General features: G+C 44.3%; 1 protein-coding gene and 1 long non-coding RNA gene across 2 annotated transcripts in view; one reads left to right on the forward strand and one right to left on the reverse strand.

Moving 5' to 3' along the window:
* Positions 1-27350, forward strand: part of CLDN10 (claudin 10) — a 104891-nt gene that overhangs the window by 7997 nt on the left and 69544 nt on the right. The window lies entirely within an intron of this gene.
* On the reverse strand, positions 22940-25421 carry LOC133258536 (uncharacterized). Its single transcript, XR_009740073.1, has 3 exons — positions 25259-25421; positions 24697-24880; positions 22940-24465 (listed from the first exon to the last, which is right to left on the reverse strand). It is a non-coding gene; the product is annotated as an uncharacterized LOC133258536 (long non-coding RNA).

Raw genomic sequence — 27350 nt, forward strand, 5'->3', positions numbered from 1 at the left:
AACCTGCACCATGAGGGCAGCATTGGGAACTGACAAGGAGGGTGCTTAGAGGTAGAGCTGATGAGACCAACTAACTTGGTGACTCATGAGGGATGAAGGGGTCATGGATGCTCTGAGGTTCCTGCCCAGAGACTTGTGGGCAGCAGAAGAAGAAGCTGGCTACAGAGCAGGTCCCAAACTAAGTTCCATCCCTTCTCCCAGAACAGTGTTTTCCAATACATACCAAGATCTCAAGCAATCAGATCCTCAACTTAATGTCTGGCTTTAAACATCAATTGGATAGAATGAAAGATAATAGTTTGACTGAATCAAATTTTTTAAAAAACTGTGCTTTTTAGATGTTTAATAAAGAAAAACAGGAAAAGGTGGCAGCCATAAGGATTAATGCAATCTGAAGTGCCATTAATAGCATAAGAATGTTCAAGTTAGAAGACATATTCTCCCCATATGCTCCCCATATTCTGTAGTCAAATTGCATAGGGCTAGCTTGGGCACCATACTTCAAGGAACACAAGTACAGACCACATTCATTGATTTGAGAGGGGGGTAACTAGGAGGATGGAAGGTCTTGAAATAAATTCACATGAGCAATTGTTTCACCTGGAAAAGGAAAAAAAAAAAAAATATGCCTGGTGTAGGAGGGACTGAGAAATGGGAAGAAGATGAGTAGGACCAATGGGTAGATGGTACTAGGGAATCAGATTCACAGGGGCTATGGAGAAATTTCTGAGTTGCCCTATGATGGAACAGGCTGTCCCACAAAGAACTGGCTAGAAGTATCCAGAGGAGGCTGCTATTGGTCCTCTGTTAAAAGGTGGTAGAAATAATTCCTGCACTGGCTGGAAATACATACTGTATGCATACTCACTCAGTCATGTGCAGCTTTTGAGACCCTATGGACTGTGGCCCGCAAGACTCCTCTGTCCATGGGATTTTTCAGTCAAGAATACTGGAGTGGGTTGCCATCTCCTCCTCCAGGGGATCTTCCCAACCCAGGGATTGAACCTGGGTCTCCTGCATTGCCAGGTGGATTCTTTACCACTGAGCCACTTAGGAAGCCCAGAAAGACAGACTAGGTAATCCCTCAAGTCAATTCCAGTTTGAGATCTGAGATTCTGTGGTATGTAAGTAGAAAGAGAATATTTAAACATCAGTATTTCTGATTTGCACATTGACTTATTTTGGGACAACTCATGAGCTCCATGCTGGTTATTTTGGAACAAAATAATAAAAAGACCTGTCTGACCTGGTCATTGTTCACAGTCCAGAAGGGAACGTGAATTAAGGTAGTAAATGTTATAGTAATGTTATTATATTTAAATCAATATATTAAGGTATGTTAGAATTAATATAATAATCATGCAATTCTCTATCTTGAACTGATAACTTCAAAGGTCCTAAGCAAGCCCTAACCCTTGCAGAGAAAGGAAGGACTCCTGCTAAATCCAGGCGTAGAGTAAGCCCTGGTGGCTGGGGGGAGGGGCAGATATAAGAGCACAAGTCTTGCCTTTAACTGGATTTCTTTGAATCAGTATTTTTGCTTTATATGAACCAAACATAGTCCATGAATATAACAGTCAAAGTAGTCACCTTACTGGGAGACTCATTTTCTGCAGAACACAAAATGTGACTTTCAGTGACATGGGCAGGAAAATAAAGGCTATTTTCTCCCTGTCTGACCACAGCAGAGGCTCTCATTAAATTACCAGCAAACCTCCAGCCAGTTATGTCTGGGGATTTTCACCTGCTCTGTAGGACTCTTACAAACATCCCCAGGAAAGCTGAGTCTCTCCTGTGGGCATCAGGACCATTCCTCAGTCCTGCACCCCTGCTCTGTGCTCTTCCCACTATTCTCAGCCTCCCACTTTCTGGAACAGAACAATAAAACCGCTCTCCTGTTGAAACCTGGACCTCGGACCTCACATTTTGCTCTGCCAGCTGATGTCTGGGCTCCAGACAGTACATCTGTCTCATGACTGTCCTACCCACAAATTGCAAACCGCCAGGCCACTCAGTCCTGACCTAATGCCTGCTCTCAACTCTGAGCTCCAGTCCCAGCTGGCTGGACTGCCTGCTGGTTTGCCCAGCAGGTTCTCCTGCCCCAGGTCCTATTTCCTTACCAGAACAGGCTCCTCTCCTACCCTCTACCTTGGGAAGGACTATTCTCCAAGATGTGAGAATATGGATGGGAAGGAATGAAGCAGGAATCACGTCCATGGTCCAGTTAACAAAGGGAATGCAGTGGGTGGTGGTCTTGGTAGGAGATGGAGCCACAAAGAGGAGCCAACAGATGCTATTTACATAATTATCTAGAATTTATGTATGTCACCTGGGAAAATAACCATGTTATCCTAACATCTGGTCCCATCACTTCATGACAAATAGATGGGGAAACAATGGAAACGGTGACAACTTTATTTTGGGGGGCTCCAAAATCACTGCAGATAGTGACTGCAGCCATGAAATTAAAAGACACTTGCTTATTGGAAGAAAAGCTATGACCAACCTAGACAGTATATTAGAAAGCAGAGACATTGCTTTACCAACAAAGGTCCATCTAGTCAGGGCTATGGTTTTTCCAGTAGTCATGTATGGATGTGAGAGTTGGACTATAAAGAAAGCTGAGCACTGAAGAATGGATGCTTTTGAACTGTGGTGTTGGAGAAGACTCTTCAGAGTCCCTTGGACTACAAGGAGATCAAACCAGTCCATCCTAAACGAAATCAGTCCTGAATATTTATTGGAAGGACTGATGCTGAAGCTGAAACTCCAATACTTTGGCCACCTGATGTGAAGAGCTGACTCATTGGAAGACCCTGATGCTGGGAAAGATTGAAGGCAGGGAGGAGAAAGGAATGACAAAGGATGAGGTTGTTGGATGGCATCACCAACTCAATGGACATGAGTTTGAGTAAGCTCCATGAGTTGGTGATGGACAGGGAAGCCTGGCATGCTGCAGTCCATGGGGTCACAAAGAGTCGGACATGACTGAGTGACTGAACTGAACTGAACTATCCTAATTCCCTCTATTCCAGATTCAAGTCAGTACTGGGAGGGTTAGGAGACCATAGCGCCCTCCCCAGGGAACTTCTGTTCCAATGCTGTCCTGTAGGGGTGCCCGAAGGTTCTTAGGGAGCAGTAACTACCCTCTGCTTTATAGGGCTCTTTCTGCTTCTGCTTCCTGCTCCTTCATTAATCTCTCCTGGGAGTGCTAGGGGTTGGGGGACTGCCATTGCCCAAGGTGGTAAGCCATCCAGTTTGTGCTCCAGTTACTCTAGAATCATAAGACAGACTCACACCAGAGTGCTCACTCCATGTGGGTACAGGCATGCACACAGACACAGCTGGTTCTACAGCTAACTACACGTCCATACAAACTCTCACCATGCAAACACCTCTACACATCATGTGCACACACACACAACTCACCATGTGGACATCTCACCCATATCCCACACCACAGTCATCAGAGTCAAAAGAGAGACTTAGAGGCCAAGATTTTCACAGATAGAAATGTGGACCCAATGAATAGAAATGACTGATCACCATTCACCCAGGCCATAGTAACAAATAATTCACGTAGATCTGGGGTCAGCACAGAAAAGCCATATTCCTGCCTCATCCTCAAATGCCTTCCTAGGCCTGGGCAGTGCCTAGAAATAACCTTCTATTACATCACCATCATCTTTCACCAGGTCCTACTTTAAATTATTTGATCTCCTTCCAGGTCTTCCAGCTTCCTACGTATTCCCTTGGGGGAATTTGGTGTCTGGCAGATTGTAAATACTCCATGACCATCAGTTTCCTCCCTACTTCCTTCCAGAGGGCAGAACCTGAAACCTGACTTCCTGTTCGGATCCTAGGTTTACCATTATCAGCTATGTGACCTTGGTCTAGTTACTTAACCTCTCGTGTTTCAGTTTCTTTCCCTGTAAAATGAGGATGATAATAATATCTCCCTTATGGAAAAAAATTAAATGAGCTAACAAATGAGTTCACTATTATTGTGGTGGTTGTTTTCTCCAACCAACAAATCTTGCCTTCAAGACTATTTTGAATCCTAATTTGGTCATCTCCATTTTGGGTGTTCATTGGTAGGACTGATGTTGAAGTTGAAATTCCAGTACTTTGGCCACCTCATGCAAAGAGCTGACTCATTTGCAAAGACCCTGATGCTGGGAAAGATTGAGAGCAGGAGAAGGGGATGAGGATGAGATGGTTGGATGGCATCACCGACTCAATGGACATGGGTTTGGGTGAGCTCCAGGAGTTGGTGATGGACAGGGAGGCCTGGTGTGCTGCAGTTCATGGGGTCACAAAGAGTCAGACACAACTGAGCGACTGAACTGAATTGAACTGATGTTTAATATCAGGCTTCCCTGGTAGCTCAGCTGGTAAAGAATCTGCCTGCAGTGCAGGAGACCTGGATTCTATCCCTGGGTTGGGAAGATCCCCTGGAGATGGGAACAGCTACCCACTCCAGTATTCTGGCCTGGAGAATTCCACAGACTGTATAGTCCATGGGGGTCCCAAAGAGTTGGATACGACTGAGCAACTTTCACTTTCACTGTTTAATATTCTATAAAAGCCTTCTGCATACTCCCTGTGGTCTCTGTGGAGCTCCTCCTCCAGAGGTAAAGACATCTTCCACCCAGTTCCACACTCACCCCTGGATTTCCAAATCCAAGAGGATGCAGCATACTTTCTCCTCTTTGTTTTTCCCAAACTGCTGATCGCACACCTTAGTGGTGGTGGTTTAGTAGCTAAGTCATGTCCGACTCTTGCAACCCCATGGACTATAGCCTGCCAGGGTCCTCTGAGCCCCCACCTTGTCAAACCCTGCAGATTCTGCCAAACCTTGCAGAATCTGCCTGCTGCTCTCCCGTTGCCCCTGCAGGAAGGTCTGCCTTGTCTGTGGCTCAGCCAGGGGTTCACCTGAGCTCAGCCTCCCCCTCGCCCGCTGCACTAGATTGAGAAAGACACTTTAAGCTCTTTGACTTGCCATCCGGTGCTGCCAGTTCACACTTGCAAAACAGAGCTTCTTCCAGTTAAATTCTGAGAGCTTCTTGCCTTACTAAGAGCTCTAAAACCACCTCTTTAGTAATCTAATCTAGAATCGATCTGGGGGTTGCTATCAAGCACACCAACGGCCATTTCTGAAATGTACACTTTTGAAATTTGGGGCATTTCCTTGACCTTTGCCCTTCTCCCTGGTCATTGCCTTCTTCTGAGATCATACCCAGTCCTTTCATCCAGATGTTAATGTTATGAAAAATCTCAGGCACCATTCACAATGTTTCCTTAAGGCCATAGAAAACAGCTTGTATTTGAAAGGCGCAGCTGAGAAATCAGAAAGTGATTTTATTAAAAAAAAAAAAAAAAACAGCTCTGATTATTCTGATTATTTGAGCATACTCACTCTCTGAGAACTTTCTATCCTCTGAGTGGTTGTGGGCTGAGTCCTTCTCTTGGTAACTAGTGACTCTGAGATATGGATGTGGCTGTTGGTCTTGACCACAAATCATCCAGCCACGCATGACCACCATCAGCAGAAAACGGAGCTCCCTAGCCCTTCATCTGCTGAATTCTGAAGAGGGGCTGGACTGCAGGGCCCTTTCTGTGAGGGTTACTTTCTGCAGATTAGAAGCAACTGGGTAAAAAGTGCAGGGTAAACGCAAATGTCATTCACTGCAAGCAGACCAAATTACAGGCCGTCACCTCCTCGAGATAGCCTGGTACCACTCGGGTTAACTGTTACAAAACATGTTTGAGGACAATTTCTCTGGAAACAATTTCTCTTTCACAGGTCTTACTTTAACTCAAATGGTTGAGATGAGGAGGGGAAATCATTAAGCTACTTTCTTCCTGAATTTTTTTCTTGTCAGGATTTTCTCCTCATTACTCTGTTGCCTGGCCACACACCACCCCCACAACTGAACTGTGCTTTCTTAGCTTCTTAAAAAACATTTATAATTATCTTTATTAACTTAATTGAGAGCCCTTCTCTTCCTATTTACAAATCTTGATTCTTCCCTTAATCAGCATGCAATTTTTTTTTTACTATTTAATCTCTATCTTATATATTTTTTCTTATGTGTAAAAGTTATATTCTACACTACACCAGCCTATGGAAACAAACGCTAAATCTTCACATTTCTGCCCCCAGTTCAAATGGAATCCAGGCAGAAACTCCAGACTTTTCCAGGGACCCCTGCCCTAAATATCTCCGAGCTCCCTGGTAATGCCTACAATGCTCTCATCTCCTACTTGCTCTTGTCTCGGGGGAGAAGACGGATTCTCCTCAGCAGGGCTCAAGTCCCATGACCACCACCACTGCTCCACCTCAGACACCATCAGCCTTTCCTCTACATGAACACACTTTGTTTTCTATGCAACAAGGCTTCTAGAAAAGACCCCTAGGCATAAGTTCCCAATGCACACAAGCTCCTCCCACCTAGAAATCCAGCACCTGCATTTCTCATCAAGGTCATGTTCCACCACTGCTGGCCTCTGTGTCCACCTGGCTCCTTCCCTCTCCCTCCCTATGTCAACTGCAGAGAGGCTTGTCCCAGGGCCCCAAGATGGTGACACTTTCAGCTCACCTATGGGCAGGTGTTTCCCACAGAGACACCACAGCTGGGATGGCCAAGGCAAGACAGGTTTTAGCATTGGTGCCACACTGGACCAAGACCTGGTCCTCCTCTCCAACGATTTAAAGAAGGCTGATGCTGAGACCACACTGCTGTTCAGGCTCCTCGTCCACTCTCCCCACCCGTTTATGGGGTTGATGGCAGGGTGGGAAGGGAAGTGCTGTCCTTTCTACACTCTGGCCTCATCTTAGCTGTTCAGGGGAGATGAAAGCAGAGTGGGTGGTGTGTGTGAGAAGGGAAGGATGGGAGGGGGCCTGGAGATGATGTCAGGGTCCTAGTGCTCTTCAGAAAGCTTGACTCCCGTGAAAATTTGTCAATATGAATAGATATTGAAGACAAAGTCCATAGGACATGTCATAGTTACATGTAATGCAAAAGGACATTTGGGGACCTAATTCCATTCCCCCATGTCACAATAAAGTTTGAATTCCAAGCCTTTAAGTCCAGTTGAAAAAAAAAAATGCCCCTTTACAGAAACCCCTGGCTGGTTGGCTTTTTCTGCCAGTGGGACTAGGCCATTCTCTCTCCAGGTTGTTCTGTGTTGACCAGTCCCTAGAGCCACAGAAGGAGATGCACATTGCTGTTTCTAGAGGCGTCGATAGTTCCTGAGTGCACCGTGTCTTCTCATGCAATGTTTTGTGGTTCTCAGAGGCTGACTCTCGCCTGGGTTCCAGAAAACACAGCACTGACAACTTCAGGCAGGCAGCAACCCCCTTGTAACTGGTCCCTTCTTCCCCCAGGGACCAGCGGGACAAGCAAAGCCAAGGGCCTCCCAAAAAATGGTTCCCTCAAGTTCTTCTAGCCTCCACTGGTCCTCATCGCCTCCATGAAGCCCATGACAGCATCCCCATCTCCCAGGGATTCCACAGCCTCATGCAACCCTCTTATGACAATTATTACCATCCACCATGTTTTTTATTTTGGACAATCATGTGTTGGTAAATGTTAACAACCAGTGCCCCAAAAAAGTACAGATAAAGTATAAATAAAGATATAAAGATATATATATATGCACATGTAAACACATATGTATGTTTATGATAGATTTTACTGATGTAGGGCTTCCCAGGTGGCTCAGCAGTAAAGAATCTATCTACCAATGCAGGAGACACAGAAGATGCAGGTTTGATCCCTAGAGGAGGAAATGGCAACCCACTCCAGTATTCTTGGCTGGAAAATCCCATGGACAGAGGAGCATGACAGGCCACAGTCCATGGGGTCACAAAGAGTCGGACACAAATGAGCAACTGAGCATGCACTGATATAAGGAATACATAGCACACAATTTATAAATAGAAATAAGATGCACAGTAGTGGGTTTTTTTGACAATTTTTAAAATATTCATTTTATTTTTTGGCTGCACCACACAAGACATGGGATCTTAGTTCCCTGACCAGGGATTGAACCTGGGTCTCTTGCAGTGGAAGTGCAGTCTTAAGCACTGATCATGAGGGAAGTCCCTAGATACACAATATTCTTTATCATAAACTACATGTAATCTTCAGCAAATTGGACCAAGAATCTCCCAGTGAGTTGAAAATTAATCCAGTGAAATGTTCTGTTTGTTTTGGATGAGGGAATTCTCTCCCTCACACTCTCTCGCTAACCTCGGGTCTGGTTGAAAGAAGATTTCTCTAATCCAAAACATCCTGCAATTTTAATTACAGAACACATTTTGCAAGTTAAGTTGGACTTCAGGATGACTTAGCAGAAAGACTCTGCTTTGACAAGAAAACAGGTGCCATCTAGAGCAATAAAAATGACCGCACCAGGCCAAGCAGTTAGAGACCAGTGAAAAAAATAAAAACAAAACTGGGATGGCGTTTACTTAACATGACATTAGGAACAGTAAATTTCTGTGTCATTCAAGGTTAAATTTTAATTTCACATTCTATGAGTATAAAATACATTTGTTATTTTCTTGCCAAGTAGACAATCTAGCTGTCTTTACTCTCTCTCTTCACTTCTCAAAACACAACTTATTTTTAGGGTCTGCCAACTCTTCTTTCTAATCTTACATCTGTCTGGAAAGATCGCAAGCCTTTTCCAACCTCTGCTCTCCTCCTGACCCACTTTCCTCTAAGGAACTCCAAGGAGCAAAGGGAAATCTCTGCTCAGGAATATATGAATATTCATCCACTCATCCATCCATCCATCCATCCATCCATTCACCTATCCATTCAATATCTTCTATGTGTAAGGCATTTTGCTTGGTCATGAGGTCAGATCAAAGAAAACCAAGCTCTTTCTATTCTTCAAGAGAGGTTTAAACTTGAAGGGAAGACTGAAGCAAAGTGGGAACAAGAGAAAGATGGAGCTGATACACATAAATATATGATAAGAATTTACCAGGTCATAAGTAGGTCCTGAACGGAACTCACCATATTCCCCTACAAACCACTTCCTTTTCCAGCCCTCCTCATGTGGTCACGGTCCCATAGCTGCTCCTCTGTCTTCAGGTAGCATTTCACTGTACCCATCTCCTGTCCACCTCTATCGTTGTCAGTTACGCATTTGCCCACTTCTTGAGGAGGTCTGTACCTTAAACCTGGCAGATCTGATTCCTAGTCACATCCTCATCCCTGGAGATGTCTGCAGTTTCCACAGGAAAGGACACTCCTCAAGACCATTATTTATGCAAAAAAACCACTTTACTTTTTTCCTTCCCCATTCATCCCCATTAATAACCATTCACTCCCATCTCGAAATTATTTGGTTTTTCTCGTCATATGATTAACTCTCTAGAATTCTGCCTGAGTGCTCCTTCCACTCTTTCACACTGCGCCACAGTTTAAATCAAAGCTAACTATTCCTCCTACAGTGCAAATGCTTGAATTCTCTGTTCCTCTGTGAGATATAGAACAACAGAATCTGCTCTTTATAAAGCAATGTCTAGGTAGCACTTAACACTTTCTCTAGGTCAGCCTTTTTTCCTCCACATTTTTATAAAATATGTACAAGCATTTTCCCACAGTCCATAATACACACAGGGAACATTCCCCCAAGTCTAGGAGTCCTTGTGATCTGGAGGAAGGCAGCACAGAATGGGGCTGAAGAGGGAATGGGGAGGTGTTAATAAAATGAAGGGAGAAGCTGTGAAAGACGCTGAAAGGGCGAGAGAAGCTACAGAATATCACTTCAGTGAAATGCTGGATTATGATCGTTTGCAGAGTTGTTTTATCCTGCCGAGGTGAGCACCTTGGTCTTTTAACTAGGTTGTTTTACAGCTCTGTTAAGGCAGCAGTTAACTTGTAGAAAACGAATGGAGATACAAATGATTGCTGCTCACAGCAGTGCAAACGATCCTGCTCACGGCGATAGCGAGGAGTTTGTCAGGGACGGACTATAAAAACTAATTGTATTATCTTACTGATTCCATCATGAATTAATAACAGTTCATTTTAAAATCTCATGGATTAATAATGACCATTTATTCTTTGCATGAAAGTCATGATTTTACTTTTTTATTTTTTCACTTAGATATTTTTAAAATTAATTTTTATTGGAGTATAGTTGCTTTACAGTGTCGTGTTAGTTTCTCAGTCAGTCAGTTCAGTCGCTCAGTCGTGTCCAACTGTTTACAACCCTGTGGACTGCAGCACACCAGGCTTCCTTGTCCATCACCAACTCCCGGAGCTTTCTTAGACTCATGTCCATTGAGTCGGTGATGCCATCCAAGCATCTCATCCTCTGTTGTCCCCTTCTCCTCCTGCACAGTTAGTTTCTATTGTGCAGTGAAATGAGTCAGCCACACATATACATATATCCTCTCCCTTTTGGACTTCCTTCCCATTAAGGTCACCACAGTGCATTAAGTAGAGGTCCCGGTGCTCTACAGAACGCTCTCATTAGTTGCCTATTTCACACATAGTGTCAATAGTGTATATGTGTTGATCCCAATCTCCCAGTTCCTTCCTCCCACTCCCTTTCCCCCTTGGTATCCATATATTTGTTCTTACTCATGTCTGTGTCTCTCTTTCTGCTTTGAAAATAAGATCATGTATACCATTTTTCTAGATTCCACATATATGCATTAATATACAATATTTGTTTTCTCCTTCTGACTTACTTCACTGTGTATGACAGTCTCTAGGTCCATCTACATCTCTACAAATGACCCAATTTCTTTCCTTTTTATGGTTGAGTAATAGTCCATGGTATACATGTACCACATATTCTTTATTCATTCCTCTGCCGATGGACATTTAGGTTGCTTTCATATTTTTGGCTATTGTAAATAGTGCTACAGTGAACATCGGAATACATGTATCCTGTCAAACCATGGTTTTCTTTGGATCTACGCCCAGGAGTGAGATTGTGGCATCAAACGGTAGCTCTATTTTTACTTTCTTACGGGAACCTCCATACTGTTCTCCATAATGGCTCCACCAGTTTATATTCCCACCAATAGTGTAGGAGGGTTCCCTTTTCACCGTACCCTCACCAACATTTATTGTTTGTAGATTTCTTGATGACGGCCATTCAAACCAATCTGAGGTGACACCCCACTGTAGTTTCATTTGCATTTCTCTAGTAATTAGTGATGTTGGGCATCTTTTCATGTGCTTTTTAACCATCTGTATATCTTCTTTACAGAAACGTCTATTTAGATCTTCAGCCCATTTTTTGATTAAGTCATTTGCTTTTTGATATTGAGTTGCATGAGCTTTTTGTATATTTTGGAGATTAATCCCTTGTTGTTTGGTTCATTTACAAATATTTTCTACCATTCTGAGGGTTGTAGTTTTTGTTTTTGTGTGATGTCTTTGTCTGGTTTTGCTATCAGGGTAATGTTGGTCTCATTAAATGGATTTTAAAGTATTTCATTTTTTCTATACTTTGGAAGTTTGTCTGCCACATAGAACGGAGTTGATTATGGAAGACTTTGTCAAAATAGAGGGTATCTGCATTTTATTACTTACTAGAATATGCATTTCAATAAAATTTTTTAAATCACTACAAGTAAATACAACCTAAACAAGCATTCTCTTTATAAGATAAAGAGAGTTAAAAACATGTAGTTTAGGAGGCAGATGAATGTATTTGCAATAGCAAAAAAGGAATTGGTTTTGAATGGTACCTTAAAAATGGAGAAGCATTTGAAAAAACATCATTTACTTGTAAAAAATTTTATTATGAAAATAAAATACAAAAATAGAGAAAATAATATAATCAGCTCCCGTGTTCTCATATTCTGCTCTCCAACAATTATCAACACACAGCAACTTTTGTTTTTTCTATATCCACTCTACTCCTCACCCTTACTCCTACCCTTCCTGAATTATTTTCAAGTGTCAGATATTAAAATTATTTGACTCACATATATTTCAGCCTATATCTGAAAAAAAAATATGGGCATTAAAAAGCATAGTCACAGGGCTTCCCTGGTGACTCAGGGGTAAAGAATCCACCTGCCAGTGCAGGAGACATGGGTTCAATCCCTGATCCAGGAAGATCCCACATGCCGCAGAGCAACTAAGGCCATGTGCCACATGGCACAACTATTGAGCCTGTGTCTAGAGCCGGGGAGCCGCAATGACTGAAGCCCGTGCACCCTAGAATCCACGCTCTGCAACAAGAAAAGCCACCATAGTGAGAAGACCTTGCACCTCTAGAGAGCAGCCCCCGCTTACAGCAATGAGATTAAAGTCTGCACCGCGACAAAGACCCAGCACAGCCCAATATAAATAAATAAATAGTTATTTTTTTAAATGGTCCACATGAAAAAACCTTTTTTTAAAAAAAAGCATAGCCACATAAATGTCATGCCACCTCTCCCAGTTTACAGTATTTTCCATAACACCATCAGATCTCCAAGCAATGTTTTAAATAGACCTCATTTCCTCATAATTTTATGATTTTTACAGTTGATTTGTTTTAATCGGTCTCCATACCCCACTCCAGTACTCTTGGCTGGAGAATCCCATGGGCAGAGGAGCCTGGTGGGCTGCAGTCCATGGGGTCTCTAAGAGATGGAGATGACTGAGCGACTTCACTTTCACTTTTCACTTTCATGCATTGGAGAAGGAAATGGCAACCCACTCCAGTGTTCTTGCCTGGAGAATCCCAGGGACGGGGGAGCCTGGTGGGCTGCCATCTATGGGGTCGCACAGAGTCGGACACGACTGACGCAACTTAGCAGCAGCAGCATGCAAGACCCCTATATTTGCTATATTGCATTTGGTTGGTGTGTCTCTTAAATCTCTTTTCATCTATAGGTTCTGGACCCGCTCTCTTTTTTTTATGCTATTTATCTGTAGAATGTCCCATACTTGTTTTTTTTTTTTTTAATTGTATTCCTGAGGGGATGTATTTCCTATAAAACGGTCATAAGATCTAGGCTGACTTCATCATGTTCATTTGCTTGGTCTTGCTTTGCTTGTGAAGAAGGCTTCATAAGTGGTGTTGTGAGCTCTCACTGCATCTTATCAAGAGGTTCATGAAGCCACACTAAGAATCATTGGTGGGTTCTGGTGTCATAGCCTGTTCCATTTATTGTAAACTTTCCTATCTGTGTTTCACCTAATCTTTTAAGTCATTGAAAACCATTTGCCTTCATCCATCAGTTCAATAGAGGCCATAAAATAGCAATATTCCAATTCTATTATCCCTCTTCATTTATTAGCTCAAATTCCTCTAAAAGGAGAAATTTAGTTCATAAACTATTTGGTTATCCTTCAATCACAACTTCAGTATAATCTTTCAGGAAAAAGGTTGAGCAATTATTTTTCCTTTTTCTTTATTTCCCAGTTTTCAGAATAGAAAGTTGAATTCTTAGCTTCCTTCAAAGGTGTGTGTGTTGGGGGTGGGGGGATAATTACATGAACTCATAGATTTTTAACATATTCATTGTGCCTCAACCCTTTGCAGATCTTTTTCCATTTCGTGTCGAAACTGTATAATATCTGGCCTACAGAGATCTCTATTTCTTCAGTTTGGACCCTAAGTCTTTGGGGCAAAATCTTGTTGTCATATCAACAAGCGATCGTGGCTTGTTGGTGTGACAAGACATTCCGGGCTCATCCTTGGTGACCTGGATCAACCATTTCTCCAAGAAGCTCTGTTCCTTTTAGTGGAAAATGTTATTTAGTAGCATAGTTGAGATGCTAAAGGTGTTTGGTGCTATAGGTTAGTCAAGCTATCTAGGCCTTTGTAACAGACAGAACTAGAAAGAATATTTTTTAAAAAAACAGAAAACACATATGTATTCTTACTAATATTTCTAAATCAAACTTAAGCTACAGGGTTTTTATTTTACCTCTTTGATTTGATCTGTATATCACTGTTTTCTTGCACTGAAAATCTTGGTTCCTAATGAAAAATATATATTTTATTTTGTGGCAAAATATATTATTATTTTATAACTGTATCAGAAGTCATAATATCGGCAGGGGTGGAAATCATGCTAAAAAGTAAACTCCTGAAAACCATTTGAAATTTCTTTGCAGTTTGGGGATTGTTTTTTTTTATCTTTTCTTTTTTTAAAAATTAATTAATTTTAATTGGAGGCTAATTACTTTACAATATTGTAGTGGTTTTTGCCATACACTGACATAAATCAGCCATGGGTGTACATGTGTCCCCCATCCTGAACCCCCTCCCACCTCCCTCCCCATCCCATCCCTCGGGGTCATCCCAGTGCACCGGCCCTGAGCGCCCTGTGTCATGCATCGAACCTGGACTGGTGATCTGTTTCACATATGGTAATATGTTTCAGTGCTATTCTTTCAAATCATCCCACCCTTGCCTTCTCCCACAGAGTCCAAAAGTCTATTCCTTACATCTGTGTCTCTTTTGCTGTCTCGCATATAGCTAATCAATGAATATAGTAAAGTTGCAGGATATAAAATTAACACACAGAAATCCCTTGCCTTCCTATACACTAACAATGAGAAAACAGAAAGAGAAATTAAGGAAACAATTCCATTCACCATTGGGACAAAAAGAATAAAATACTTAGGAATAAATCTATGTTTTCTTTCTTGATATGTACCCAAGTAGAACTAAATGATCTAATTGGCTTGACTTTGTGCTCGGACATGTCCAACTCTTTGTGCCCCGTCATGTCTGACTCTTTGTGCCCCCTGGACTGTAGGCCCTCCAGGCTCCTCTGTCCATGGAATTTTCCAGGCAAGAACATTGGAGTGGCTTGCCATTCCCTTCTCCAGAGGATCTTCCTGACCCAGGGATCAAACCTGTGCCTCCTGCATTGACAGGCAGATTCTTTACCACTGTGCCACCGGGGATGTCTACAGTCCAGTTAGTGTGGTTTAAAAATAGAAGCATTTAAGAAGTTCAGGTTCAGCTGAAGAGAATTTTAGCTAACTTTGGAGGCAGAAATGACACAATCTGGAGCCATTATGATCTCAGTGCTGTAATCAACTATTTATTAACTCAAGTTTCTGCTAATTCAGGAAAGGATATGCACATAGTTATATCTGCAATAATTGCTTTCACTTAACCAGCTATATTTAGTAGGAGGTAGAACCTTGCTAATTATCAATTTCCCAACTGGTTGAGAGTTCATTTCACTCGTGAGGCTTTGGTCTTCTGGAGGCAAGTACAAAGTCCTAGAGCCACGGAGGGCTGGCTTGTTACTGAAACTTACAGGTCACCTGGTTTAACCACTTCAGTTTGCAGAGGCAGAAACTAAGCCCAGCAGAGTCTATTAACCTCTCTGACATCACACAGCTAGTTAGCAGCAGGGACAGAACCAGAAAGCAGCCTGCCCTCACCCTCCATACACTTTGCCCTGCTGCCTTGCTCCCCTGTGTGAATTTTCACAATGAGCAGAGGCCCAGTGGAAACTTGAATCTCAAGACTCAAAACGATCAATGTTTATGAGCACCTGCCCTCCATCATTTGGCAGATATTCCTAATTGGCTCCGAGTATATAGCAAGATGGCTTTTATTGTCTACTTTTTCCCCCTGTACCGGTAATAAACTGAAGAAAACATGTATTTGGTACAAAGTTAAAACAGGAGATTCTCAAACATTTAAGACAACTTTCCCATACTTTTACCAAAAAGCAACACAACATTACTTTAAAAGTAATTTCTACTGTCCGGGTAGTAAATGTTGTCTGTGTTTATCTAATTCAATAAATCACAACCATGGACTGGGCTAACAGATTTTTTCCAATAAACAAAATTCTCCAACTAAGGAACTGGCTGCCTTGTAAGTTAGTGAAGTGGGGGATGGAAGGCCGTGAGTTATCATCAGAACCTGCAGAGGGCATTTCTGCAGAGGTCGAGCGATGGGACTCAATGATATCCACATCCTTTGTAACCCTGAGAATGGATGAGAGATTCGGACACTATAACTTGTGTGACGTTTCTATTAAAGTGGCTTATTTGGGTTGGAGAGTAGAAACTATTTATACAAAGACACAACTTGTGTCTTCCTCAAGTTCAGTTTCCACTCACAGCTTTGACCTCAGAGCCTCAACATATCAGAGAACCAGCCAGAGTGAGCCCTAGGGGAACGTCTCCATGGCAGGATCATTCTGGGAGCCCCCTTCACACACACAGGACAGGCTTTGTGCAAATCACAGCAACTGGCTGTCAGCCACGCTCTTCCTGATCTAGCAAGTTCTTTCCTTCCTTCTCTCTCTAGTTGACTTCTATTTAAATCATACACATGTCCTCACTCTGATACCTCCCTGCACACATCTGAAGTTTATTAGAAGCTAACTCCTTAGTCCAAGGGGGAAACAGAAGCAAGGGGACTCCAAAATTTGGGACTCGGAAAGTTGTTCACCTACAGCCTGGGTGCTTTCAAAGTCACCCACCAAGTACTGAGCCCTCCTGTGCCCAGGCTCCCAGACACGTGCTGAGGTCCCTGGAGGAGACACAGCTGCTGCTCTTCCAGGCTGAAGGAGGAAGGAGAGGAGGAAGGAGCTGACGCAGGAGAGTCTGGGCCCAGGCCGGGGCTGGGGCAGGGGCCAGGGCGGGGGCGGGGGAAGGGGGTTGGGTCGGGGTGGAGGGGTGGGGTTCATCTCACAGAGGAGGAAGCGTCCTGCTGGTCAAAGCGATGTTTCACTTTTGACCTGAGAGGAGAGTAAGAGTCAGTCAGTAAAAGACAGAGGAGGGTTTCCAAGCAGTGGAAAGACAGGCCCAAAGGTCAGAACAAAGGAGAGGTTTGTGGATTCGAGGAACTGAAAGGGATTAAGACACGTTGGAGCTCAGGCTGGAGAGAGAGAGAGTCTGGAGATGAAGCAGGAGAGGAGGCAGGACTCAGGTGGTGGAGCCCTATCCCCTCACCCTCTGATGGGCTACATGCCTGTGTGCTAAGCCGCTTCAGTCATATCTGACTCTGCGACCCCATGGACTGTAGCCCGCCAGGCTCCTCTGTCCATGGGATTCTCCAGGCAAGAGTACTGGAGTGGGTTGTCATTTCCTCCTCCAGGGGATCTTCCCAATCCCTTCTATGCACACCGTCTTCAGTCCTAAAGGAGTCCTTCCGCAGCTTCTTACACATACCGTCAGGGTTTTTCACTGAGTAAAGTCCAACATTTGCTCAGCACCTATTAGGGGCAGGCATGATATTGGGCCTGGAGAAAAGCAGTAATAACACACAACCCTCCATAAACTCATAAAATTATGTTCTGTCTTTTTAAAACACCAAATATTAACCACAACAAATACATCCAAGAGCCCAGAGACAAAAATTAAGGAATAAAAACACAAAACAAAACAAAAAAAACCCACCCCATTAACACCTTTAGACTAAATTTTAGAAGAGACACATCTCTACAGTCAAAATCAAAACGTTAAGGCAATAAATAACGTTCTAACTTATTTGACAGTGCTTTTCAATTGAGGCATAATTGACATAAAACATTAGTTTCAGGTGTACAACATGATTTGCTACTTGGATATATTGCAAAATGATTTCCACAATAAGTCTAGCTAACATCCATCACCACTTTTAAGATCTACTCTTAGCAACTTTCAAATACACAATACAGTGTTATTGACCATTGTCACCATGCTCTATGTTACATCCCCATGACTCATTTTATAATTAGAAGTTTGTATCTTTTTACTACCTTCAACCATTTCATACCACCCACCATATCTTCAACTACCAATTTGTTCTCTGTATCTCTGAGTTTTGTTGTGGTGGGTGGTTTTTGTTGTTTTTTTTTTAGGGGGTGGGGCTTTTGTTTTTGATAAAGTATTTTTAACTTCAGAGTGTGGATGAGAAACGCGCACCATGACCAGCCTCACAGTGGAGGCTGACTGCACTGACCATGGTGTTTAGAATCCAGGGCTCCCTGGGCATTGGGCTTCTGCTCAGGACACACCTGAGATCTTCATGTATATTAACAACACCCTGGGGAAGGGATGCACCACAACACAATGATACAACAAGGGCTGAGGAAGAGATGGGCCATGGGCATCCCAGGCGGCTGTAATACCCCGTGACCCCAAGTGACAGGGACCAGGGAAGAGTTCTGTCAACCAGGCACCACCCTGTGACGGCTGAGTCGAGGCTGAATACTAAGAGCGAGTTCCCTTCACATCCTATTTCCTGAAGTTCTCATTTTTTAGATTTAGCTGATCTCCAACTTGAGTGTGCATTAGAATCACCTGGAAGGTTTGTGAACCTGAGCCCCACCCCTGGAGTCTGACTCAGCAGGTCTGGGGAAATCTGTATTTGTGGCAAGTTCCCAGGTGATGCTGCTGCTGGCGGTCCAGGGACCACACTGTGAGAATCACTGATGTGCTCCTTCCACAAAAACTGCCCAAGCCCTGCTCGGAGCCAGCTGTTCAGCTTTGGAGGACACAAATCCCTGCCCTCCAGGGGCTCGCCCACTAGGGGAGGAAACAGAAATACAAAGGAAGTAGCGTAACATGAGGCAGTAAAACAAGGCTCTACTGGGGGGTTAGAAGAGGCTGTGATGAGCTCACTGAAGAGGAATGCCCCCCCGCCAGCAGTCCTGGGGAGCTGAGAGCAGGTCAGCCTGGGCTTCCCGCATGCAGGGAATGGAGTGGTTGCGAGACTAGGAAGAAGGAGCCACGTGCACGGAAAGGGCAGGAGGCTCACGAACAGTGGTCTGTGTCTCAGTGGAACTGGTGGGGGAAGGGAGAAAGAGTTCATAGAAAGTGATCAGGGATGGAGGAGGCATCAGAGAGACTGATAAAGGGTCCTGAGGAGGGTGAACTGATGGGATCTGCCTTTTGAGAGGATGGTTCTGGTGATGGGAGCGATAAAGGTGGGGGCGGGGCTGGGGCGGGGCGGGGCCAGGCCTGTCTGGAGGCTGATGAGTGGAACAGGTGAAACCATGATCCTGAGCTCAAGCAGGAGATAAAAGGATGAGGCTGGTGGATCCCAGGGAAACGTTAGCACAGGTCAGGGTCTTCGTGAGGAGTGTTAAACCTCACAGGTCCCCTGGCTTTGGGCTTGCCTGGGGTGAACTAGATCTGCTAAGCGGTTAAGGACACACACACACACACCAGCATCTCGTGGTGTGAGCAGGAGTGTGTGAGTCACTGGCTATGTCCCACAGCTTAGACGGGGCAGCAGCAGCTCAGGGCCAGGGTTTAAGGGCCCCCTTGCTCCCTGCCTCCCGCACCCTCTACATATGGGGCCAGGGGGCATCCCAGTGGCTGTGGAAGCCCCCTGATGGGAGAAGCGAGGGGTGAGAAAGAAGAGCATCTGGGCCTCAGTGAGGACCAGCCCTCTCTTTTGGGAACTGCAGGGTTTCCTGGAGCTGCCATGACAAGCTCCACGGACTGGGTGGCTTAAGTAGCAAAAATTCAATCTCTCACCGTTTGGAAGGCCAAAAGTCTGAAATCAAGGGTGGGGCGGGGAGCTGCTCCCTCTGAGGGCCGTGATGACCTGCGTCTCTCCTGCTGCTACTGCTAGGTCGCTTCAGTCATGTCCGACTCTGTGCGATCCCATAGACGGCAGCCCACCAGGGTTCCCCGTCCCTGGGATTCTCCAGGCAAGAACACTGGAGTGGGTTGCCATTTCCTTCTCCAGTGCATGAAAGTGAAAAGTGAAAGTGAATTCGCTCAGTCGTGTCCGACTCTTAGCGACCCCATGGACTGCAGCCTACCAGGCTCCTCCATCCATGGGATTTTCCAGGCAAAAGTACTGGAGTGGGGTTTCTGCTAATTTGGTGACAATCTCTGGTGTTTCTTGGCTTGGAGACAAGGCACCACCATCCATCTCTGCCCTTCTCTTCACCTGGTGTTCCCCCTATGTCCAAATGCCCCCTTTTTCATAAGGACAGAAGTCAGACAAGCTGGATTAGGGCTGCCCTAGTGACCTCATCTTAATTACACCTGCAACAACTCCCAGTCCCATTCTGAAGGACTGAGGATGAGGAATTCTATGAATTTGAGGGGTGGGAGACACAATTTAACCCATAATGTGCATGCATGCTGAGTCGCTTCAGTCGTGTCTGACTCTGTGTGACCCTATGGACTGCAGACCCCCAGACTCCTCTGTCCATGGGATTCTCCAGGCAAGAATACTGGAGTGGGTTGTCATTTCCTCCTCCAGGGGATCGTCCCGTCCCAGGGATCAAACCTTGTATCACCTGCATTGGCAGGCAGACTCTTTACCCCTGGGCCACTTGGGAAGCTCAGGTGACCCACAGGTACATTCAAACATGGAAAGCACTGGCCCCAACTACAGACAAGTGAATGGACAGATGGGGGAGAAGAAATGTGACAAGTTAGGAAGGCTTCTTGGAGGAGGCCTCTAGTGATGAAAGCAGCTGCCCTTTGGGAAGAAATGAGATCTATTGCTTCCAACCGTGGTCCTCACTTGGCTGCAGGGTGGAATCACCTGTGGGGTTTTGTTAATAAAAAATGTTGACTCCTGCCTCCCCTCCCCCGAGGTTCTGATTTAACTGAGATGAGGCTCCAGCCCTGGGATTTTACAGAGCTCCCCTTGTGATTCAAATTTGCAGCCAAGTTTGCAAACCGCTGACCTTTGCCATATTTAAAATATAAAGGACCGTACCTGGACGAGGAAACAGTAAACAGGTCAGGTGATTCTGCAGGAGCAGGAGCGTGCGTTTCTGTGTGTGGAGGGTGGGGTGAATGATGAAGGTGAGGCAAACTTACAGACACCCACCCCTCTTGACGGCTGTGAGGCCTTCCATGGCTTTCCGTCCTCCTCACCTGGACGCCTGGATTCTGCTGCCACCTGGTGGTGGTTTTCAGTATGGCACCGTTGTCCCTGGAGGTTTCATACAAGCCCCGCCTTAGTATTAGTATTAGTCGCTCAGTCGTGTCTTTTTGCGACCCCGTGGACTGTAGCCCGCCAGGCTCCTCTGTCCATGGGATTCTCCAGGCAAAAATACTGCAGTGGGTTGCCATTTCCTCCTCCAGGGGACTTTCCCAACTGTGCATAAAGGAGACTTCATTAATGTGCAGTCGAGGATACCCCAGGTTAACTGTCATAGAAAACTGTCTCTTGAGCCTTTAAATTCTATACCAATTCTACACCTCTGGTTGGCCGATTGTTTGTTTGTTTATTTAGGTTTTAAGGTGAATGACCTGGGGTTATTTATTTCAATCAACCTGATTGCGAATCTAAAGGCACAGTTGAAATGTCTATTTTTATTGCCATCCTCAGAAGGCTGCCGTCTATGGGGTCGCACAGAGTCGGACACGACTGAAGCGACTTAGCAGCAGCAGCAGAAGAGATTGCTGCACATCTACTCTATGATTCTGATTCTTTTCAGCTTACAATACAAATAGCTTATTATTTTTTGCAACCTATGTCTTATAATAAAGCAGTGCTGAAAAATTAAATAGAAGAATGTTCAGTTGCCACATAGGCTACGAAAATGATTTGCTGGTGGTGATTTTTAAGCTTGATTCTAAATAGATTTATGAAGAATGGCACTTGGAAGACGTGGTTCAAATTTTGCTTTTTAAGGTATCTTGAAATCATAGGCTCACTCTCCCTAAAATTTCAAAAAGCGTAGAGCTTAGGCTCTTAAGGGTATAGCAGTGATAAAAGCTTTCATAGTCATTTCTAAAAAGCAACACTTTATAGTTTTCTGTCTCCAATGGTTCTCTAATATACTTGTAGAAGGAAGGCAACAGAAAACCAAGAATAAACATGTGAACTAAGCCCCGCCTTAGCTCATCACAAACCTGAGCCTGAGTCCCAAGGTGTGGCTTGCTGGGAGCAAAATCCGGGTAACTGTACAGGATGAGCAGCTCCGCAGTCACTTCAGGAGTTGCTCCTGCACAGAGAAGTTCAGGGAGCTCTAGGTCACTGGCCAACCGCAGGTCTGGTACATGCCTGTCACTGGAGCCTTCCTGTGCCTGGGGTTTGAGGAAATTGGTCTTATCAGCCAGTGACAAGTGCCTATGATATCAAGCATCAGGAAGTGCAGAAGTATAAGGTGACAAGCTTCACAATAAGCAGCAGCTGCCCCTTATTCTGCTCTGTATTGCAGGGTTGTGTTTTTACTTAACTATCACCTTTAAATGTAACAAAAGCTTAGAGGGTGTTAGGATTCCCATCTCAACAGACAAGAAAACAAGCCTACAGAGCTTATGGAAATTGCTTAAGGTCATGCGACTCCTAACTGACAGATGACTCTGAGCCCCGGTGGAACCGCACAGTCTTTCCCCGCTCCATCCCACGGGACCAGGAGGTCTCCCTGCCCAAAGACCTGCTCAGCGGCTTCAGCCTGACCCCCGGGTGGGTCCATGTGGTCCCTCCAGTCGCCCGCAGCCCCTTTGCTCCTAGTGCTCCCTGACTCAGGTCCTTCCTTCTGCAGGGCAGCCCCTGAGAGCCCCACGGTCGGCAAGAGGACACCCTTGCCCTGTTCTGGCAGCTTCTCCCTGCAGCCAGCTCCCAGGGGTGGGGTCAGGCCAGGTTGTGAGTTGAATTAGGAGAGAAGCAGGAAGGGAGTGAGCTCATGGTCAGCACCTTCCTCTGACCTGGAACCTCCCTCTCTTCTTCCTGATGCTTCCTGCCCCTCCGGGCAGCTCCTCTCCACACCACCCTCCGCCCCATTACAAATGCTTCTGTAGCTCTGCTGTGGATCAGAGTCACCAGGGGAGGGGTCAGAATGCAGAGTCCTAGGCTCCAGCCCCAAAGATCTGATCCAGGGGGCCACTCAAGTGGGGCCTGGGAATTTGCATTTTTACCAAAAAAAAAATGCAATTCTGATACAAGGGGTCCTCTGAGCACACTTTGAGAAGCATTTAACAGACCTGCCAGTCATATCTGTGACCCCAGGTCAAGAGTATAAGTGAAGTCCATACTATTTGCTTAAATATTCATAAGTTATAAATCAAGCTAACACACTCTCAGGTACACCAGCGCTTCTCAAACTGTAATGTGAGCAGGACCCACCCAGGATCTGGAGATTGAGTCAGTAGCTCTGGAGCAGAGACCAAGACTCTGTCTTCTAACAGCCTCCCAGGCCACGTTTAGAACAGCAGAGCCCTAGGACAGGATGGGCAGAGTGTTTCCATACATTTCCAGGCTTTATGGGCCCCCTGATCTCTGCAACTCCTCAGCTCTGTTGCTGGAACACAAACTTGGCCTTGCACAAATGTGAATGAATGAGTAGGGCTGTGCTCCAATGGAACCTTACTTCCAGACACTGAAATTTGAATTTCATATAATTTTCCTATGACACTAAATATTCTTCTTTGGATGCTTTCAACCTCTTAAAAATGTAAAAACTGTTCTTAGCTCACAGCCCATAATGATAGTGGGCCAGACTTGGCCCCAAATCTCTAAAAGATAAGGATGCTTTAACATAACCACGACATCAACATCACACCTAAAAATAATTAGCAATAATTCTTTAATATCAAATACCTTTCCATGTTTGAATCTCTGAGTGTCTCATTAGTAGATTCACCCCCGTTCTTAAACATATAATCACTAATCTGTCCTTTTCACCAGTAGATGGCACTAAAATCATGACATTTACTAACTTGGTCTAAGCATTTACACAAGAGAAAAGTTATATGCAATTTGTAATTACAGGTGAATATAAGATTACAAAAATTGAAAACAGCCTGATTGCTCTGTATAACGAGATAAACCTAAAAATTTTCCAATTCCAAGAAAAAAAAATTATTGCTGTTAAACTTCAATTTTTAAAAAACCAAAAGAGAGAACATCGGGAGCCCATTTCTCTATATTGAGGCTTACCTTTACTGTGTCAACATTCTAAGTGTTAAATAATGGAGGCCCTTATATCTTCATATTCTTCTGCTTAAGAAAAAAATCATTGAATCTATTTGCACAGTTGATCTCTGTTAAATACCCATTACAAATGTACTGTCTGAACTGTATTAAGTGTTCCTACCTCTGAATAAAACAATTTCTTTTCCAAACTTGTTCCATCCTATTGAGAAGAACAAGGAGTCAGGATGTGAGATTTGGATGCAGTCTCTAAGGCCATCTCGTCAAGCCCCCTCAGCTAACAGCAGACTGAAGTGTCACTATGAAATCACACAGCAATGTGATGGTTTTCTGTGCCATTTGCCATCTTTCTCCCAAAGATCTCCCCTCCTTCCCTCCATCCCTACTCTGCAATATGCATGAACTATTTAAAATATCTAACTACTCAATAATAAACGCTTCATTTTCATGCAAGTGTTTTCTATTTATGGAATATATGCCAATATTTAATAAAATATTTAGTGCACATATTGTATTTGCACAAAACCCAAATTGTGCAATTAACCCTCCCCTTGGCTGTCCTTGAAATATATTCAGCAGAGATTTATCAGGTCCTGCTATGTCCCAGTAAGATCTTGTTCTCACGCTCAGCTGGGTCTTCCATTTGATCTCACATCTTGTAATTTCCTAGAGAGAAGTGAAGACAGCTTTAGGAAATCAGCCTGGATTATATTTCTAAGGGGCAGTATGTATTAATATGACACTTTGCAGCAGACGGTCACAGTAATTCTAGGAAATTTGTTATCCTCTCCTCCTATATTCAAATTAACACAACACTGGAATATCCTTTCTGTTTTGAAAATCGAGTCCTTTATGCAGGGCAGGCCCTATACTTCCCCCTTGACAGTTAGTTTTCACCAGATTTACTCCAAGACTCTCTTCTTTATGGTACATCTTTCCCAAGTTCTGGAGCGTCCAGGTTCTTCTTCCTGCAACACGTCTCAACATCCTCCTGGAAACAGACCTCTGCTCTGCCCGCGTTGCTTTGCTCCTCTTGGGCTTACCTGCCAAGCCTCCCGCTACACAAGCTTCTGACTCCCACCTGGAAACAGACACACAGTCTCACCTGCGGCCCCTTTCAAGTGTGTTCCGTGAAAGATTCATGGGTGTTGGGGGTGTTCCATAGTCAAAAATCTTGAGAAGTCATTAGTTAAACAAATTTAAATACCTTCCCTTAAACTGCAGAATTTTTCAGCCTTTGATCTCCTAATAGACATTGTGAGTCCTTTAAAATAGGGAGAGAGCAAACTGAGCCTTTCCCAAATCGCTCTGATTGAAGAGCGCCCTCCCTATATTAAGGGCTTCCCTGGTGGCTCAGACAGTAAAGAATCCACCTGCAAAGCAGGTGAATTGAAGTTCGATCTCTGGGTCAGGAAGATCTTCTAGAAAAGGGAATGGCTATCCACTCCAGTATTCTTACCTGGAGAAGCTCATGGCAGGAGCTGGAGGAGTCTGGCAGGCTACAGTCCATGGGGATGCAAAGAGTCGGACACGACTGAGTGACTAAGCACACACACCCCTCTGTATTAAGTCCGCTGAACCTGCTATTAAAAAAAAAAATGGTTTAAACAACAGACATTTATTTCCCACAATTCAAGAGGTTGGAAAGTTCAGATTAAAGGTGCTGGCAGTTTGAGTTCCTGCTGTGTCCTCCCTTAGCAGCAGGAGAGGAAGCCAACCTCACCTAAACCTAATTCCCTCCCAAAGGCCCCTCTCCAAGCTCCATCACACTGAGGGCTGGGGCTTCAACGTGTGGATTTGCGAGGACACGTTCAGTCCATAATAACACCTGCTTTTGTTCTTCTCATCTGTAGTATGTTGGATGGAATAAACCTTGGGACACACACTCCAGGGCAGGCTCTGAAGGCAGACCACCTGAGTTGGAAAACAGACACTCCAATTCCATCCCAGCTGCCCCCCTGCTTCTTGACTGTGGGTTGTTTTTGTTTTGTTTTGTTTTTTTGTCTTGTTTGGCCATGCCATGGGACATCTGAGATCTTAGTTCTCTGACCAGGAATCAAAACTATGCCCCATGCATTGGGAGCGAGGAGGCTCCTGGACCGTCAAGGAAGTCCCCTGACTGTGGGACTTCCTACAAATTTCTCCATCTCTCCTTGCTCTAGTCTCCTCATCTGATAAAACAGGGTTAGCAATGGTTCCCATCTCATAGGGTGGCTGTGAGGATTAAATGGGTCGATACCAAGCATTGACAATGAATTGTATAATTAACCAGTTTATCATATGAATTATTACTGAGCATATTAATAATTACTAACTCATTTGATGGCAACATTTAATTGCTGTTTAGGTAGAATATTGCTTTTTACCACTGGGGCAGGGTCAAGCCTCTTTTTTATTTGCTTATTTTTATTGAAGTACATGTAGTTGGTGTACAATATGATATGAGTTCAGTTCAGTTCAGTCCAGTTCAGTCACTCAGTCGTGTCCGACTCTTTGCGACCCCATGAATCACAGCACGCCAGGCCTCCCTGTCCATCACCAACTCCCGGAGTTCACCCAGACTCACGTCCATTGAGTCAGTAATGCCATCCAGCCATCTCATCCTCTGTCGTCCCCTTCTCCTCTTGCCCCCAATCCCTCCCAGCATCAGAGTCTTTTTCAATGAGTCAACTCTTCACATGAGTTGGCCAAAGTACTGGAGTTTCAGCTTTAGCATCATTCCTTTCAAAGAAATCCCAGGGCTGATCTCCTTCAGAATGGACTGACTGGATCTCCTTGCAGTCCAAGGGACTCTCAAGAATCTTCTCCAACACCACAGTTCAAAAGCATCAATTCTTTGGCACTCAGCCTTCTTCACAGTCCAACTCTCACAACCATACATGACCACAGGAAAAACCATAGCCTTGACTACACGAATCTTTGTTGGCAAAGTAATGTCTCTGCTTTTGAATATGCTATCTAGGTTGGTCATAACTTTCCTTCCACGGAGTAAGCGTCTTTTAATTTCATGGCTGCAATCACCATCTGCAGTGATCTTGGAGCCCAAAAAATAAAGGCCGACACTGTTTCCACTGTTTCCCCATCTATTTCCCATGAAGTGATGGGACCAGATGCCATGATCTTCGTTTTCTGAATGTTGAGCTTTAACCCAACTTTTTCACTCTACACTTTCACTTTCATCAAGAGGCTTTTTAGTTCCTCTTCACTTTCTGCCATAAGGGTGGTGTCATCTGCATATCTGAGGTTATTGATATTTCTCCTGGCAATCTTAATTCCAGCTTGTGCTTCTTCCAGTCCAGCATTTCTCATGATGTACTCTGCATATAAGTTAAATAAGCAGGGTGACAATATACAGTCTTGACATACTCCTTTTCCCATTTGGAACCAGTCTGTTGTTCCATGTCCAGTTCTAACTGTTGCTTCCTGACCTGCATACAGATTTCTCAAGAGGCAGATCAGGTGGTCTGGTATTCCCAGCTCTTGAAGAATCTTCCACAGTTGATTGTGATCCACACAGTCAAAGGCTTTGGCATAGTCAATAAAGCAGAAAT

The sequence above is a fragment of the Bos javanicus genome, chromosome 12 (assembly GCF_032452875.1).
Source record: "Bos javanicus breed banteng chromosome 12, ARS-OSU_banteng_1.0, whole genome shotgun sequence".
In the NCBI taxonomy this organism is placed as follows: Eukaryota; Metazoa; Chordata; class Mammalia; order Artiodactyla; family Bovidae; genus Bos; species Bos javanicus.